The 16,460-nt window shown below is 34.4% G+C and overlaps 1 long non-coding RNA gene across 1 annotated transcript in view; it reads left to right on the top strand.

The window, feature by feature from the left end:
* LOC146993026 (uncharacterized) overlaps positions 1-10,389 on the top strand; it is a 280,544-nt gene extending 270,155 nt beyond the window's left edge. Inside the window, exon 3 of the long non-coding RNA XR_015038890.1 lies at positions 9,897-10,389. This is a non-coding gene — a long non-coding RNA (uncharacterized LOC146993026). The remainder of the gene's footprint in view (positions 1-9,896) is intronic.
* The last annotated feature ends 6,071 nt before the right edge of the window (positions 10,390-16,460 follow it).

The raw sequence follows: 16,460 nt of genomic DNA, 5'->3' as shown, positions 1-16,460 counted from the left end.
TATAATCGACGGCATTTTACTGTCTTAGTGACTCCAGGTATTGATTTCATTACATTCGATATTATAAGAGTGCTTTGCTCATCAGCCTAAAAAAGTTCTATCATGTAAATACTGCGTCAAGTGTTTAAAAACTTTTCTGAAGAAAAATGTTCTTTTATTAAATGTGTATTAATACAGTACATGGTCTGCAAAATTTGTAAGTTTCCATGAAAATAATATTTGCAGGTCAGGTATTGTGGTATTGTACTTTAAATTAGAATTCCGGCCGAACGGGCTGGCAGCATCGGCGTTTTCGTGGTTTTTTCTTAATGTTAATTGGAATAATTTAAAGATTGGAATTACTTAAAATTTTTAATAAATGCCACTGATCTCCGAACCTGTTCGACTGGGTCTAGCAAATTATATTTTTAAACTTAACCTAGCTTGACTTCCACAAAATGAGGAAAGGCGACGTGTTCTACAAGAAAAAATTCATCGGAAACTTTAGAACGTTCTTAAAATACGTCTGGATGCTACAGTTCTATAACGTAAAATGGCACTTTAATGACTGCTCCTGGTAGCCCTTTGTCATAACATCTAAGGAAGGAAGGTCCTGTAAAAGTGCAGCAGAAACATGTCACAAGACGGCATATTTTGACGAAAATGTGTCTTCTTTTAATATTTATATAAGATTTTCGTATCACTCAGGGACAGGTTTAAATATCAATGCAAATTTTTTACCAAATTATAAAATAAATACGTAGCGGGTATTGAACTGTATATGGCGTAAGTGCGAAGAAAATTATTTTTAATAATAAAGCTAAAAGGACAAAAAGAGATAAATTAACAGGAATGAGTGCAAACGCAGTCTGGTAGACTGCGAGCTCAGCGAGAGCGTAGAAAATCCTTAGCAAACCCTTTTGGGCAACCGTTGAAATCTGAATATCTTTAGAATTTTCGAAAGACAGCACCGCCGGCTAGATTATTTTTCCGTACACTGTTATGAATGCTCGCTTTGCTATCTTTGAGTTTGTTAATCAAAAATCCATTAAAGCTTAAAATAATATGAAAATAGACAATAAAACGAATTTGATCAAAGTAGACCATATATCTTTACCACAGTTTTTACATTAGTTACAAAATTTACACAATTTTTGGGATAACTTCAATACAAAACAATTGTTTCGTACCTAATTATAAGCGCTATTGTGGCAGCGCGATGAAGAAAATAAAACTATTTTTTAAGTTACCAAGGAAACTGCAGACGACTTTTTATTTTTAGATTTTGGTTTCTAACGGTTTGACTGAATAGAGTTAAAATGTGTCATTAGTGTTTTCAAAATGAAAGTAAATAAAGTTCTTTTTGAAACACTGAAATTTTTTAACAAACGTCTAAAATCATCATCAACAATTTCTGTGAGATTTTAGTAATGCGCGAGTTTTTCAACTAAATATTACTGTGGAATTTTTTGTCCAACCGCACAGCGTTTTGGGATTTTTCTGAAAAAAACTCCTTAATTTCACTTGTAATTCTGCCGAATAATTACTTTCAGATATAATATGAGTCTAGAGATTTCCTAAAATATGTGAATGCTTGAAACATCTACGGAAAATATTACAACAAACATCTTTTTAATAAATTGTTTCAGTGTGAGCTTCTTACGTTTCTGCGCGTAGTTACCTAATTTCTTGTAATCATTAAAATAGTAAGTTTCATAATATCCACGAAAGTACAATATATTTAAATACTGCTTTTTACATCTTAAACAACTCGTTGGAACGTGTAGAGGAAACATAATATTTTCTGTACATCTACAGTTTTAGGATAAATGCATAACTTCTCGGTTAATTTATATATGTAACACACATTTTATATTTGTGTTTTTGAAGTTTTTTCTTTCTTTTTGGCCCTAAGGGCGTTATCACAGAAGGGTTATTAATTTCGTTTCGGCATTTTGCGTCGATTCTTTTTCTGCGTTGATTTAATTTTCAAACTGTTGCCACCAAATATTGACTATTACGCGAGTAAACACGGCATTTCTTTTAAATCATCGAGTTATTGTGGGAAAACAACGATACCTAAAGCCATCAAATTTACAATAACGTAGTCCTCCACCCGCACCTGGAAGACTGAATATTGAATTTTGAATTTGTTTTATTATCTATTTCACATTTTTTAAACTTTAATTAATTTTTGATTAAGAAACTTAACGACAATTTTATTTACACACACATACTCTTTTATTATATGTAGAGATGGATCATTTAAGGATGTTCCTATTGCATCTCTGTTCCGTCGCATCGCCAACACCTCTGTTAACTGAGCTATTTTAAAGAAATAATTTGGAAACTTTAGTAGTATTAGCTAATTTTGTTAGTGATGGATTGTTTGGCCTTTCTTACGATCATTTAACAATCTGTCTATTGCATATTACCATAAAAAATCTAGTCTGCAGCTGTTATAAATAAAAAGATCGCTAACCGGCATTTGATTCAAAGATGAGTTGTTGCTGTCGTGTCCGTGTTGCATGGAAAAATGGTTGCCACAGCCTACTCCAAGGAGAGGTTGGACTTCTATTTTTCATTCCAATTTTGAGGAAGATTTCCCTGGGGAATTCCCATCCCTCTCCCTTTCCACCAAACTCGGTTTCGCAGTAGGCTGCCCTAACCACTATACCGTCTGGGCGACATTCAAAGATGAGTTTCAAGGATAAAAGAATGATGTTTTTGAATGGGTAATGTAAGAAACAGCGAATTTCCAAGCTATTAGACACTAAGAAATCATTTGAGGTTTAGTTCCGGGGAAACAAAACGTTGTGGCGATGCTGAGGATGAGCATGAAACTAGAAAAATGAAAATTAGCCAGGCTGAAGTCTTGGTTTATTTTCATTATGGAAAGCAGACGAGGGATGTCTCCCTAAAGAAAGGCAATTCCTCGTAAGAGATTTTCAACGGAGTTCACTCTTATCGAAGTTTTATTTGCGAAAAACCACGAGAGCTTCCGTACAAAGAGCCAATTCTTCGGTATCTGAGATCGAGTCGAACTATCAGTATTCAATGGTTTTGCCATTGGGGCCATTAATAGACAATAAAATTTTCTTGAATAAAATTTTCTAAAATTTAAGGAGCCATTCTATGAATTCTTCTCCTATAGATCTTTCTTCGTCAAGAAATGGTACCTGATAGTTTTTAGATTTATCACAAAAAAAAATTATTAAAATTTTCAAAACAAAATTTTATTCTATAAATGTACGACGAAACTTGATAGCATTTCACAGTTTGTGTCAATTTTGATGCAGTTTGTTTATTGCATTTTTTCATAAATATTTGTCACAAATTAAAATTTTGTACAGAATTTTTGGTAACTGAAAATAAAAAGATAGTAATAAAGTAGTAAGTAGCAATAATAAAAGTATACACATAGTGTAATAAAAAAATACATATTGTTATACATTAATAGTTGCCCTTATGCACTTCTTTTTAGAATTTCAAATATACAGTTTCAAATATTCTTATCGAAAGAAAACTGGCATGATTAAAAACTCAGTCTCAAACCGCGTTTTCGTCAATCTAAGGTGATGAAGTCCCAATTACATCGGATCATTGAGGTTCTAGTCTATTTTTTATGTTTTATTTCCGCAAAAGTAATGCATAAATGTATTTTTGGTAAAAGTATAGTTTAGGGTACCCCTTGGCGATTTTTGGAGGTACATGGATACCGATTTTGTGCAATTCTTTGACTCGTTATTTTGGCTTGCGAAGCGGCGATTTTTTCGCCAAAAATCGCCGCTACACAAAGCCAAAATAACAAGTTCAAACAATTGCACAAACTCGGTATCCATGTACACATCGACTTATTTTCACTTAAAACAAAATCCCCGAATTGCACAAAAATGGCATTGCGCACTCTTTTAACTTTATCCATGTACACGTCGACCTATTTTCACTTAAAAAAAATCCCATAATTGCACAAACTTTCATTGCGCACTCCCTTTACTTTGTCCATGTACACATGGATATATTTTCTCTTAAAACGTCAAAGGAGGATCGAAGTCTACAATATAGGCAAAAACAAAATACATAATCTCAATAAAATACATTTTAAACCAAACAATAAAATAACATAAAAAAGGAAAAACATGTTATACATTTAAGCACTACCAAAAGCTTACCATGATTCACCATTCACTTACCATGATTTTCGAGTTCGCTTCGTACACCAGAGCCACGTAAAAATCAAAATATCAATCATACTCAAATGACTTTTTTCAAACCAGGTACTCTTTCTGATCGAACGCTTCACATAGTGACATCTGAACCTTTCTTCCTACAAACCCATTCAAATCCATCTAAACGGTTTTAACACACACCACAAAAACGCTTACAAAACATCCCATGATTCAAAATTTCCCAGAATCATGCACCCGATTACGTCACAATAGGGTTTCTATAACATTCAACTAGTCAGGCTACCATAAATGAAACAACTTGGCGATAAATCAAACAACAACTTCGCCATAATATAAGGGGTACCTTAAAGTCTACTCTACCCGTGTTTTTGATTGTTTTTCCTCATCTACACATAAATGTTGATGTAAATGCCTGATGTAAATGAGTCGGAGTCCTAGTCTGGAACTCTGTCTTATATACATATGCAAATATTCAAAGAGAAATAGGTGAAGTTTCATTATTTTTAGCAAAAAGCGCAATGTGCAGTCTTTCCTCGTGAATTATTCCTTTTTTCCTTTACAGCATATCTGAGACATTCCCCTTGCTACAAGAATGTCTCATTATCCGAAGAAAAATGTGCTCCGAAGTACAGACATTTAATTCACTTGTCTGAGAATGTCGATGAGCAGAGAAACATTGACGAAGGTCTGCGAGAATCCTGCTGGTAAGATTGTAAGATTTTTTTCTTAATTTCAATCTTACGGAGGTTTCAATTTTCAGAATGTAACGTCTCAAGAGTATAAGATGAAGGTACAAAAAACATATACAAATGTAATTTTAGGAGGAATAAAAGAAAAAAATAAACTTAAAAATATTTATAAATAATAAAATTAAGGGAAAAAAAAGAAACGATTAATTTCGCGCAAATTTTTCAGGAAGTAAAAACTATGTCATTTAGGTTTATCACATTCCAAGTTTATATTCCAAATAACAATTCATGCAGTCATGGTACATTCTTAAGTGATCATGTGTGAAAATCTAAATCTTTCCTCCGCCTCCGAGGTGCTATAAGCGATTTCATAAATTCTAGTTTATACGTTAAAAATCAGTTAAAACGCAGCATTCATTCTCAGGGTGACACTTGAATAAGTGTTTTCAGAGAGAAGGGAATTTCCAACCAACGAGGGAAAGGGGGGGAAGAATTTCATAATTTCATGAAGGAAATAAGGTCAGCAATGAATTGTGAAACATCAAAAAGTAAATTGGAAAGGGTAAAAAGCTCCATCAATGTTGGAATATTTAGAAATTTACTTATTTATTAATCGTATTCGATATTTATATATGTTACCGTGAAAGACCGAAATTGGAGAATGTTGACTTTCACCGGAGAATGTCAACATTCACCAAATACGTCGGTGAAAGATCGAATATTTCTTTACATTCTTTTACATTCGGCCCCTCACCGGTGTATGTCGAAAAGAGAGGAATATATGTACACGCTGCCATTCCAAAAGGAAGTGTTCCACAAATAAATGCAGTTGTAATAGCAAGGGCCTCTTGTGCAATTCAAAGTGTCATAATAGTTTAAGTTGTTGCAATAAATAAGATTTGAATCACATAATTTGTTAAGTTTAGAACTTCTATTATTTTCCTTTCTCATTTTGAATCTACTGTGTGTTTTAAGTTCTTATATTCTTGAGTTCTTATTCTAAGTCTCAAGTGCGTTTTTTCGCGAATGAATTACGGAGAAGGAAATATAATATTCTTTCATGCTCAACATTCACCATTAGTACATGGTGTAAGTCAGAAATTGAGAGTATTTGGAAAATATTTCGGACATACACCAAGCAACTATGTGAATGTTGGCATTCACCGGTGAAAGTCGACATTCTCCAGATTTCGGTGTTTCACCGTAACGTATGTACCACTCGTGTGTTCAGAGCTCACTGTTTTTCAGTTCTCAACCATCTATTAGGTTTCGCATTTTGGGAAGTTCTGATTTTATAAATGTGTCTAAAACGGTGAGCTTTCCCATACTCGCGATGAGTTTTGAGGGTATTGTCAGCTGTAATAATTGGCTACTCGTTTCAACTCAGCCTGATCTGGATGTGTGACCGCCTGCATGTGACCTAGATCATTTTTTACTTCATCAGAAGGTTCTTGCTAGGCATGTATTTGATTCACCAGTGAACGACTGACTAAAGCTGTTGAACATCGATATTTCGGCCTGACCTCATAGCTCAAAGAACGTATTGACTATAGGTGCGTTTTCGAGCTTTTCTACGTGTGTAATAATACTTGCATACGTGTGCCGACACATTAATCACTACACGACCTAGACCCCTCTCATAAACCTCCTTAGTAGGCATGTAAGGATCCTAAGTTTTACTTACGTTTATTTTATTTTAAAACTGTACTATCACGTCTTCTTTTCTACTTCTGGCCAAAATTAAATGCTTTAACTTGTTTATGCAAATTGTCTTGCTAACGCCCAAGTATTTAAGTTGTGGCTTTTTGCCAAGAGGGAGAGAGAAGGAATTTTTAAGATGCAAGCCGCTTGCCACTGCAGTTTTACGAGTTTTCACTCGGTTGCTGGTTGACTTTAAGGCCAGAGGTTTAGCCCTCTTAATATTTGAGAACGTATTGTAGTTTCAGCAGCTCGGCGTACTACATATGTACTCTTTTAAGTAAAGGCCAGTCTTAGTGCTAGGCATTTGTATACTAATTCAAAATTAGCTTTAAGTTAGAGTTTCAGTTAGTAGTTTTATATTCTTACGTTCAGACTACAAGTGGTTGGTCTTTGTATCCCGAAGTTCGGGAGTACTTGTAAATTATCGAAAATAAAGGGTTTCGTATACCCTTCCTGCTTGTGTCGTCTGTTACACACAAATCTTGAACATAGCTTGAGTAAGCTTCCTGTTCTTATTCAGGGCACACCATGTTTCCAAAGCAAATCAAGAGAAACACAAGTCCTGACAGGCGGGAGGCATGATCCAGGCAAAAAAGCATCTTAAAATGGTTCGTTAGTGTCATTTTCTAAAGCCCAACACTTACCGCGCGACAGACCTTTTTATAGTACCCCTACCCAACACGTGGTCCTAAACCCAAAACGTGGTCCTGGCCGCGGGATCACCACTCCCTGTTCTTGAACTTCGTGATAAACTGCGGCCATATAAGCCCGAAGACTGGTCGTCTAAACGTGCTACCCGCCAGTACTAGGCGGGCTGCCCCGCCCTCTAGGCTGTACACAGAATACGGTGGACAGCACATCTGAAAGCACAAGAACTCGCTACTGAGATCCTAGCTTGGTGACTTGACGCCAATCCCCCTTGGCCCAATCGTATAAAACGATCTTCCCTCGTGGTTATGGAACCGCCAGTCTCGTCATTTTAGATCCCCATGTCCGAAGCTCCCTAACTACAGATTCTAGCCAGTAGCTTCACAGATTTTCCTGCGTCGACTATCAGGTGGCCTACACGGGTAAGGCGAATGCGATAAAGTTGCCCATAAAATGTCCTCCACGAATTTATCCCTCAGCTCACGCCGATAACCTCTATACATTTTGCTAGAATCAATTAACCTAAGGCTTGTTCGTTTCCATCCTTCTCGGGAGAAGCAACTTTCCTCCAGAATTTATTGAGTTTCTATTCAAACAGGGCTTACAAATTTTTTAATAATAATATAATATTTAGAAATGTATTTACTTTGCCTGCTCTTTTATCCATTTTGTCTTTCCTTAAAAGCGTGCGTATTTTCTGGTCCTTTGGCCTTCTTAAACAGATATAATTTTTGTTTAAAAAATTTAACTACAAGTTTAATATGTTAATAATTTATGCGTCAGAATGTATGCGTGGATTTTATAATGCAAGAAAGAATTCGTTTTGCAGAGCACCTTTTAGTGCGGCTCGTACATTCGTTCATCGTGCAAGATCTGTTCTTCTTGTGACTTATCTCAGAGTATCATCAGAACAAACCCAACAAAACTCATCGATTGCGCTTTCGTTTGCAAAGAGCCCTGATCACCATACAAGTAACAAGGCTTTGCTCAGTTCCGCACCCCCAATTTTGATAAAGAGCATCCTGGAGGGGGCGAGTCCTAGGGTCTTGCACCCCTCTTCTCCTACCACAAACCTCTCGAGAGGACATTCAGCTCGATGCATATTTAGAGTCCTCCCATGCCGCAGAGACACTGTACATTTACAAATATCCAAGCCTTCTCCGGGATTCAATCCCGAGTCCTTCGTTACGCCGGTCAGCGTCGGTAACTACTGTCCCGGTTGGGACTATTACTTTTAACTTTGTTATTATAAGAATTGGCGAAGATAAATGTGCATTTTTTAAATTAGATATACGAGGGCATTTCGAAAACTAAAGATACAATGGCTCGCATTCCCTAAAAAAAAAACATTTATTTTATCCCTAAAAAAAAGATCGTCATGAAACCTAAACACGAACTTAAAATAAGTTTCGTGTTTCAATAAATCGATTAAATACGAATTTATTTAACAAAGGGAGCTTAACACCTTTTCAACGGGATTTTTTATAAAATAGTTTATTTTTAAAAATGTACAGTTTATTTTTCTTTGATTTTTGGACACGTTAAACTTTCATCCTTGCGACTGCTTTTACAAAAAGAATTTTGGAAAAATGATATTTTGTATTTCAAAAAAAAATTTAATGAAGCTTCAGAGTACACTTCTCACATCTTTAAAAATGTGATTTTGGCAACAATTTTCCCGTCTTGTTGTTGATAGACTTTTGATGAAATCGCATCATTTTGAATAGTTTCATTCTTTTAGAAATATTTAGTTTGGCAACAATTTTTCATCGTATTTCTTATGCCACTGTTTTAAGAGATTGGCATATTTCATTGTCATTTATATATATATATGTATAGTACATTTTTATTTATTTATTTATTTATTTATTTTGATAAAGTTGTTCTACAGAGTAAAATTCTGCACGGAATTTTATGTTTTTTGAGTTTCTTTCATGTTACTATTTGCTTATATCACTGTTTGTAAATATTGAAAAGTTTTGCGTGATTTTCTTTCTTCAACGGAAAGTTGGTTAATTTTTTATTAGGATAATTAATATTTGTGTTAAGGGATATAGCTTATTTCATTGTAATTTTTTTCTCTTGAAAATATAAGATAAAATATCATTAATTATACTTTGCTTTTCAGAATTTTTTCTTTTTTGTATTCTTCTATGTTATTTATTGCTCATTTCACTGTTTTTAAGATATTGAAAAGTTTTGAGCGATTTTTTTTTAGGAAACAAATTTCTTAACCTCCTTTATACCATTTGAGTTCTTAAGATTTTGCAAACGGAAGTTGGTTAATTTATTTATTAGAATAATTAATATTTGTATTAAGGGATATTGCTTATTTCATTGTAATTTTGTTATACGTCATAACTTTTTTTTATGAAGTTGTTCTGCAGAGTAAAATTCTACGCAGTTTTTAAAATTTAACGTTTGGTGTTCACTCGGTACATTTAAAAGCCAGACGAAGGCTGGCAGCGAAGCTGCTAGTTTAATAAAGGGAAGACACAAAATATTAAAGAAAAACCCTTTTGAACATAATTTAAAATCTGAAACCTTTCAGATTTTTTTTAGAAATAAATAATTTGTTATTGCCTTTGTAAAATTTTTTTGGGGGTGGGATCGACCCTCGTAATATGTCAATGATGAATATGATTGAATCAGTCTGTAGAAAATAATAATAGATGTGTTTCTTTTACAGCGCGTTCAATGAGTTCGTGTTGTGCAAGTACATCCATGTCAGCCAGGACTGCGGACAGGAAGCTGCCGATTTCCTCCAACAGCATCTCGACCGCATTTCCAGCCCACTCATACACGAGCATTGCGCCCATTACACCTATGCCAGGGACTCTTGCACATCCTCCTTCGCTCCAATTTTTAACAGGGACGCAACTTCCTTACCATTTCTTACCATCTTGATAGCAACACTGTTGAAAGTTATCTCTTGGAAACATGACTTATAAACGAAGGCGAATGGCAGAGAAATCTGAGCCCACGTAAACTTTATAGTCCTGTGTGACTAAGAAAATCCAGATTTATTTTTATCGGTGTTTCAGGGTCGTGTTCTACAAGACTATCTTTTCCTACCGTCAGCCCCTTTAATAAATACGTAAAATAAAAGAACGAACTTAAAAAAAAATAGCTATATGGTTCGTAATTTCGTTTAATGAATTACTTAATAAATTCCATATGAGGCTAGAAAACCAATTTCTGAGAGTATAATTTTTGAGTGAATGAAGTTTAACCATAAACGAAAATTTAGTTTAATTAAAAGGGGTGTTGGAACCCCAAAATCTTCAAAAAATTGCGATTTCGGATTTTTGCATTTCCAAATTCTCTATATTCTTATCTTTCTAAACATACCATTCTTTAATCTCTATGAAAATTAGAACTGTGAAAAAATCTAGTTTTAATATGTCATCGAATGCTTTGATCAATGAGGATTTTTGTATAAAAACGCGTTTTTCTCCAAACGTGATTTTTTTTTTTTTATATTCGATGTACCTTTTCTCAGGAACTACTGCTCACAGGTATCTAAAATTTTTATGGCTTATTTATTCGGTTTCCTAATATTTACTGAAATAAGCTTTCTGTGATAAAATTAGAATAAAAAATTTTAAAAAGTAATTTGTGTGAGGAAAGTGCTAAATTTTAATATGCATAACAAAATATTCTGTAAATTACTCTAAAATTCAAAATGTTTTAAAAGTTCATTTCAGTATAATCAGATAGGTATACTTTAATTACAAAAAAAATTTCCAGCGTGTATCTACAGCAGATTTTGAGAAAAGGTACATCGAAAATGGCCAATTTAACATTGTCGGTATAGGTGTTTCTGATACCCCTTAAAAAAAGGATTAATTTAGTTAAAATAAAGTTTAAGCAAAATGATTTTTATTTAGTTAATTTAGTATAAATTTTAGTTAAGTTAGTATAAATCATTAAATGATATTTCAGCTAAAATGACTGAAAATGGCTCATTCATTCACTTTTACCATTTGCCGACTTTAAGATAGCTTAAACCTTCAAGAAATTGTAAGCACATTTACTAATTTATATTTTCTTTTAAACCTTGTTAATTACAATAATCAATGCTATCAGGTAATTTTTAGAACCCTTTTAAGAATTATAAGGGTTTAAAAAAGTGAGAATAATTTAAATTTTTGTTTCTGACTGTGATATATCTAAACGTAAGTAATCACAAGTTGTGTCATATATTAAACAGATATGATATTAACTTATAATATAATCAACTGTTTGTGTTTACATATTTGTTCTATGATAATCATTACACAGGGGTTATAATATTTCTAATTTTATCTGCTAAAAGTGATTGAATTTAATGTGAGTCCGGAAACGATAACGATGTTATTTTCTCTTGACATGACTTTTGTTATTTTTCTGTTGAGATTTACATATTCATAATTTCTGTAGAACACTTAATTCTGCCGTTTAATTAAAATTGATTGAGTGAAAGATTCAACTTGATAAATTTTAAAGATACAGGAATGATGAAAAGTGCCAATACATTGCAAAGTAAAGGAGACTGTTTTAACTGCCTTTGAAACCACATTGCACTTCGTTACTATATAGGAAAACCATGACTCCTCTATACAGTCAAAGCATTCAACTGCGGAAATGCAATTCGGCCATCCTTCCGCAGCTTTAGCGTCTTAGCCACTAGTCGGCAAATTTTCATTCGCTTTTCAGCATCATTGAACATATCTGATCACACAAAATGTATGCAAAAATGGTAGTTGGTCTATTAAAAAAAATCTGATGTGTACAAGACATGACTTCCTTATACGGAATATTAAATTATACGCATTTTTTCTTGCATTTTGTTTAAACTTATTGGATTGAATTAAATCTACTTCGCCGACAGCGCATAAACCACAATAGAATAAATGCATTCTTTAAAATTCTATTTGTTTACCATAGCGACACTCTGGCGCTAGGTTCACTTAACAGTTCATATTAAAACTCAGAATGCACAAAATTTATATCATTTAAAGAATTATCTAATCGTTGCCACAGGTTCTATTCAAATACTATAATAAACCTAGAACGATGTATAAAAGAAATTAAGCAAACAAAACAAAAAAGAAACAGTTTTTCACAGACGATTCAGTATTTCTCATTCAATTAATTCAGTTCTCACTTCGCGACAAGGCAAAAATACATAAAATATCTGCATTAAAAATTACGAAGTAAATCTTAAACACATATTTCCTCGAAAATATTCCAGAAAGGATTAAGCATGATTTAATTCGCAATAATAAATGAAGGCTTTATCTTTGTTGTCGCGAATTGCACACAGATTTACTGAAGGCATAAAAACCTTAACCGGAAGATAAGAACAACATAATTCAATCATTTGTAAAGCAAAAAATGTTGCAAATTTACAAACATATAAGAGCAAAGAAACTGAGATCACTGAGCCGGGTAACAGAGTGGATATATATATAAATATATTTATATACGCTTGGCGCAGCCAATCGCAAGCAAAATACGAGGTGCACATCTACATGTTGTTGTAGTCCTATATACAAAATTTCAATGTTCTGAGGCTACTCGTTTTTGGAGTTATGCGAGATACGTACGTACATACGTTCGTACACAAGCTACGAAAAATTCTCTTCAGAATTCATTTTAAAGCAGTTTTATAATTTTTTTGGAGGAAAAGAGTCTTTTATTCTGTCCTTACGTACAGATATAAAGCAAAAACATCGTTAAATTGCATTCGAAAGCTGTCAAAATGGATATTTTCGTTGAAATATGCTGCCTGAAACTTTTTGCGATTACAATGCTTCCTTTTTACTTTGCACAAGGAAGTAAAAATCCAAGTAAAAATGTGCGCATTACATGAAATACATCAAATACAGATGACTTCCTTGTACAGCCTATTAAATTAAGCACATTTTTGCTGCATTTCATTTATTTCGGCCCACCAGCGGCCGAGCGGTAAAGTCGCTGAACACTGGTAGTTCGGTCCGAGGTTCGAATCCCGCGAACGGGCTGGCTGCATGGGCGTTTTCGTGGTTTTCCCCATGTGTAACGTGTATACGAGCCAGTTTCCCTTAGAAAGTCCTTAGGGATATTATATTTTTGGGTAAGCATTAAAGATGAAAATAAGCAATGCCCTCGCCGGGACTCGAACCTCGGACCTTCTGGCAAAGAGTTGGTGATAGGGCCGGAGCCGCAATACTTAGCAAGGTTAGGCAGGTCTCGTCACTCTGTGAAGTGCATCTTCAGTGGATTCCTTCCCATGTTGAAATATGGGGGAATGAAATGGCAGACATTCTTGCGAAGGAGGCTTCTGAAGAACCTTTGCCAATTATCAATTCACTGACATATCTTGAACCGCATTCCATTAGAAGACATGCTGACAGTCAAATTTGGCTCGTTCCCCTGAGTCATTCCCGGTGTCAAGCTGATTGTCCTGGAAGATCCCTTGCTATGGATTGCGAAAGATGTGTTCAGACAACACTTTCCCGATTCTTCAGTGGGCACCTGAGGGGACTTACTTTTGAGAGTGGTATCAGGATGCACCCAATTTGTTCTAAGTGCCACAGTGCACTCGCATCACCGGCACGTATCCTTGAGTGCCTGGAGTTGTCTCTTGTGGACCTTTACGTGTCTCCTAAGCTTGATTTCGATTTTTTAAAGGTCAATGGACTCGTGGACCTCGTCTAGTATGTTCCTAGGCATGGAGATTAGTAACAAAAACAACAACTTCGAATACGCGCCGAGTCTGCTGACCATTACGCAACAAAGGCGTGCTGAGAAGGCGGGCGGGAGAAATATCTTATATACCCCCTTTTTAAAGGGCGGCTGGGATTAGGAAACCCAATCGCAAATCCTGGTGGTGGAGAATCATCATCCGTCACCTTCTTTAGTTCGGGCGCCACTTCAGAGACATTAAGTTTTTTCGAAGCAAGCGAGATGAAAAATGGGCAGTGCTGTTGCACGGACTCGAACCTCTAAATTCTTGATACCCGTCGTGTGTGCTAACCATTACACCGGGAAGGCATGCTAAGAAGGCGGTAGAAATAACTTACCACTCATTTTCGCATTCCCCTTCATTTTAAGAGGACTCGTACACCTTAAAACCCATAAGATCTTCGAATATGTGACTGTTGCAAGAATTGGGGTAACTTATTTATTTTAAAAGATATTACTTCCAACTTTTTACAGCTGACTACATAATATAGCTGCTTTCTGAAATAGTCATCAGAAAATTTGTGTTGCCACAAATATTTTTATAATTAAATCCGCTTTTTGACAAAAATTTCGTCATGTTTCCACCTTGCGCGCACAGTGTAAAACATTCTGTTGCATAATTTAATTCCATATTTAATATATAGCTTTTATAACATTTGGAAACTACTATGAACCAAAAATTCTAAGAATTTCATGTTAAATTTTTATCTTATTTCGAGTCGTGTTTATAAAATGTGTTTTATTAAAAAAATCTGTAATGTTTTCGTGCACAAATTTTTTTAATATTAAAATATTCATCAGATTTTAGGTTCAGTTAAAAAATAGGGTTCATATAAAGAATTCCATCTAATTTCAAGTATGTACAATTAGCCATTTTAAAAATATCGTGTGCGCAAGGTGGAAACGTGACGAAAACTTTTGTCACAAAGCGGATTAAATTACAAAAATATCTGTGGCAACACAAACTTTCAGGTTACTAGTTTCCATAGCAGCTATTTTATGTAGTCAGCTGTAAAAAGTTGGAAGTACTTGATTTTAAAATAAATAAAATATTCCAATTCTTGCAAAAGTCACATATTCGGTCAAGGGATTTAAGGTGTATGAGCCCCCTTAAATTAATGTTCCGTAATGCGTTTTGCTAGCAGAAACTGATTCCTTTAGATGCACCGCTTACTTCCCTATTATTCTCTAATTTGTTTTAACCAGGTCAGTATAAAGACTGAAACTAGATATATCTAATACATTTATCCCTTGAGAGAGTTTCACTAAAGCAAATTCCTTCAGATTAAATTTTCAATTTTTTTTTCTTTCGAATTTAACCCGTTCAGGACGAGCGTCGCGTGTACGCGAAGAGCTCCGATCAATCTCTACAGCAGAGTGTGGCATATATGTAACATGAAAACTGAACGATATATTTGAATTTTCAAATGCCAGCAGATGGTCCTAAATGGTAACGGTTTTCACATCGGTTAATTCGCGGGAAGGCGCGTGGGGTGTATTATACCCCAACCCTACATAAAAGTGGAATATTCCTAACTTGTGAAACTGAAATTCTGTGCTGCTTTCAGTAGCTGAGTTTCTAGTTGTGGTTGACTTTCAGAACCGCTTTTTCTTTGCCTGTGTGTTTAAGAAAAATATTTATAGGTATTTTGTTGGAACGGGGGTATGACACACCCCACGCGCTTGTCCGCATAAGTGTTTTTCTGACTGAATATTTAGTTCAGAAATTTATTTCTAGAGTGTAACAGTAAATATTTCTACTCGCAAGTGATTTTAAAGTACTTGACATTAAATTCTAAAAAATTTCTAACTGCATGTAAAAAAAATGAGTTCCTATGAACTGGAGATGCAACACGTGTGAGATTTATTAGAAATATTTGAAAGCGATGAAGATTGCATTTCGGAAACTGAAGATGAAACTAAGAATATTTTCTACAATGTTTTGGTTTCGAAAAAGATAAAACATTAATTCCTGATGTTCCTAAAAAAGGAAAAACTGTTCTTATGCTTTATATAACGATCATTATAACATTATATAACGATCATACTATAGATGATACTATTGGAGAAAATAAAACGTTAGGAATTATATGTTTTAATAATATGACTAAAGGAGCAGTGGATATGGGGGATGAAATGTCAGTCAATTATTCAATTACCAGAATAACGAGAAGGTGGCCAATGGTAATTTTCTTTCCTGCACTGAATGTTGCTGTAATAAATGCTTGAATTATATTACATTGAACTGCTAATCCACCAACAAGAAACATAAGTCTGTTTTTGAAGGACTTAGCATTACAATTAATGAAAAAAAAAAGTATTGAACAAAGATCAGAGATTAATACTTTTCCAAGAAATTGACGTACTGCATGCAAAACAAAAGCAGAAGTTTCGATGAAGAATTAAAACGAATACATGAAATTAGAAACAACTAAGTATGAAAGATGTGTTAAATTTTTTTCCCTCGCGCCAAGGACAGAAGAACGTGAATGCAATGTTTAAAATGTGAAAACATTCTGTGCCAAGAACACATGAATGTATT

This window comes from Stegodyphus dumicola, chromosome X2, assembly GCF_044657685.1.
Source record: "Stegodyphus dumicola isolate Sdum_Otavi_A_Nest chromosome X2, ASM4465768v1".
NCBI classification, from domain to species: Eukaryota; Metazoa; Arthropoda; class Arachnida; order Araneae; family Eresidae; genus Stegodyphus; species Stegodyphus dumicola.
This window is presented reverse-complemented; position numbering and strand designations above follow the sequence as displayed.